The following is a 2,635-nucleotide window of genomic DNA, read 5'->3' as shown; positions in this document are numbered from 1 at the left end:
AATACTTAGAAATACTTTTAATCAGCGAGGATGCATTAAATTAATCAAACATAACAGTAAAGACAATGTTACAAAAGATTTCTATTTTAAATAAATGTTCTTTTTACATTTCTATTTATCAAAAGAATACTGAAAAGTACTGTTTAAACAAAATTATTAAGCAGCACAACTGTTTTCAACATTTATAATAATAAAAAATGTTTCTTCAATATGCGAGTTTGATTTCTGAATGATCATGTGACACTGAAGACCGGTAAAGGTAGCTTTGCAATCTCTGGAATAAATTACATTTTAAAACATATCAAAATAGACAACAGTTATTTTAAATTGCAATAATTTTTGACAAAATTTCAGTATCTACAGTCATGGCCAACAGTTTTGGCAGTGACATAAATTTTGTGTTTTGCAAAGTTTGCTGCTTTAGTATTTGTAGATTATTTTTCCACATGTTTCTATGGTACACTGAAAAACAGTGATAAGCATATAAGTTTTAAAGGCTTTTATTGGCAAAAAATATAATGAGTCAATATTTACAGTGTTGACCCTTGTTCTTCATAACCTCTGCAATTCGCTCTGGCATGCTTGATATTAGCTTCTGGGCCAAATCGTTTTGATACCATTCTTTATTCATGGCAGTGTTTTTGGGCAGAATTATGAGAGAGCCAACTCCCTTGGTTGAAAAGCAACCCCTCTCACATGGATGGTCTCAGGATGCTTCACTGTTGGCACAACAGAGGACTCATGGTAGCGTTCACCTTTTCTTCAATCGATTTTTCCTGATGTCCCAAACAGTCGGAAGAGACCTTCATCAGAGAAAATAACTTTGCACCAGTCTTCTGCTGTCCAATCCTTGTACTTCCTGCAGAATTTCAGTCTGTCCTTGACGTTTTTCTTGAAGAGAGCTGACTCCTCAGGAGGAGATGGTCCTGGCACTTACTGGACTCTCTGGGACGTCCTGAAGACTTCTTCATTGCTCTCGAACCTCTCTCCTTGAAGTTCTTGATTATCCGGTAAATGGTTCTTTCAGATGCAATATTCTTTGTAGCAATTTCCTTGCATGTGAGGCCATTTTGATGCCAAGCGATGATGGCTGCACGTGTTCCTTTGGAGGTAACCATTGCTAACAAGAACACAATGATTGGAAGCACTTCTTCCCTCCAAATATAGCAATCAGTCTGCTCTTACAATCTAATTAGTATGATAGTGATTTTACCTGACTAGTACTCATTCACACTTTCACATGTGCTGCTGATATGATTAGTCAATTAATGTTAGCAGGTCATTTTGTGTCAGGATCAAAAAACAGTGAAATTTGTTTTTTTGTGAAAAGTTAATTTTTTTTGGCCAATGAAGCTTTTAGCAATTATTTAAAATGCATCTGATCACTCTACACAATAATCCAGAAACAATGTGAATGAACACCACAACAGCTTAAGCAGCAAACTTTGCAAAACACAAAATTGATGTCACTGCCAAAACTTTTGGCCATGATTGTACTGTATTTTTGTATAATAGATATTTAGATCGTTTTGCATAAGATACTTTTAAAAACATAAAAAAATCTTACGGACCCCAAACTTTTGTATGCATTTTGGACTTTGTTTTGTGTTACTATCTTTACATAATTTACACTGTAATATTTTGCAATACAAATAAAAGTTTACATTTTTTGAAGCATGCTTGCACATGCAAATGTTGCTAAGAACATGATGTTATGATGTCAGCAAAACACAATAAATTAAATTAAGTTAAACTTAAGAGGGAACCTAAACAGAACAGAAAAACAAACGCTTAATCTTATTTAATTATGTTGGTGCATTTCTCAGAGGTTATTTTGTGAAATTTTAAAAAGTAGTTGCTTGCAATGAGAAATCAGTTTGTTTTTAAATTAGCCATGAGAGGAAAACATCCATCTTAACTGTGTCTATTATGTGAAAGAAACACTGTATTATTTCTATCTTTTCTATGAATTCTAATGGGCTTTACATCCCGAGTGGAACATGAGACATTGAGTTCAGTAGGGGAATATGGGAGGACTCCTTTTTGAGTGCATTAGCTCACACACCAAACTCTCTGTGCAGGACGCAAACAAGAACACTCTGTTCCCCATCACTGCGACAGCTGGGGGATCTGTGTGTGCGAGTTTCTGTTCTTTGAATAATCCCATGCAACATATCTCCCTCCAATCAATGACATTCAGACTATGCAGACTGTAAAACAAGAGCGAGTGTGAATAGCAGAGAGAACAGAGAAGTGAGAGAGGCACGGATTCATTTAGTGCATGTGTGGCTGCTGTTTTGAGTCACGTGGTAACCATCTGTCTTTTTATGAGGGTGTTATTGTAAGTCAGATTGAAAGCGTGAGAATGAAGTATTATGGGAGTATGTACATGTGACAGTGTGTCTAAAGTCTGTCGCATCTCTTTAATGATCTGTTGTTAATCATGAACCTGCTACGTTATTTTTATAACTACTATAAAGTTTCGTTTCTTATAAGATTTTGTTTTTGCAGCATATTTGGGCCTAAGAGCTTTCTAAATATTAACAATACATCAATACACATTTTTTGTATTGAAAACATATTATATATATATATATATATATATATATATATATATATATATGAGCATGAACAA

The 2,635-nt window shown here is 34.5% G+C and overlaps 1 protein-coding gene across 1 annotated transcript in view; it reads right to left on the bottom strand.

Moving 5' to 3' along the window:
- Positions 1-2,635, bottom strand: part of LOC107685475 (protein phosphatase Slingshot homolog 2-like) — a 33,422-nt gene that overhangs the window by 14,206 nt on the left and 16,581 nt on the right. The window lies entirely within an intron of this gene.

The sequence above is a fragment of the Sinocyclocheilus anshuiensis genome, unplaced genomic scaffold (assembly GCF_001515605.1).
Source record: "Sinocyclocheilus anshuiensis isolate Anshui unplaced genomic scaffold, SAMN03320099.WGS_v1.1 scaffold922, whole genome shotgun sequence".
NCBI lineage: Eukaryota > Metazoa > Chordata > Actinopteri > Cypriniformes > Cyprinidae > Sinocyclocheilus > Sinocyclocheilus anshuiensis.
Note: the sequence above shows the minus strand (reverse complement) of the source record. Positions and strands in the feature narration are given on the sequence as shown.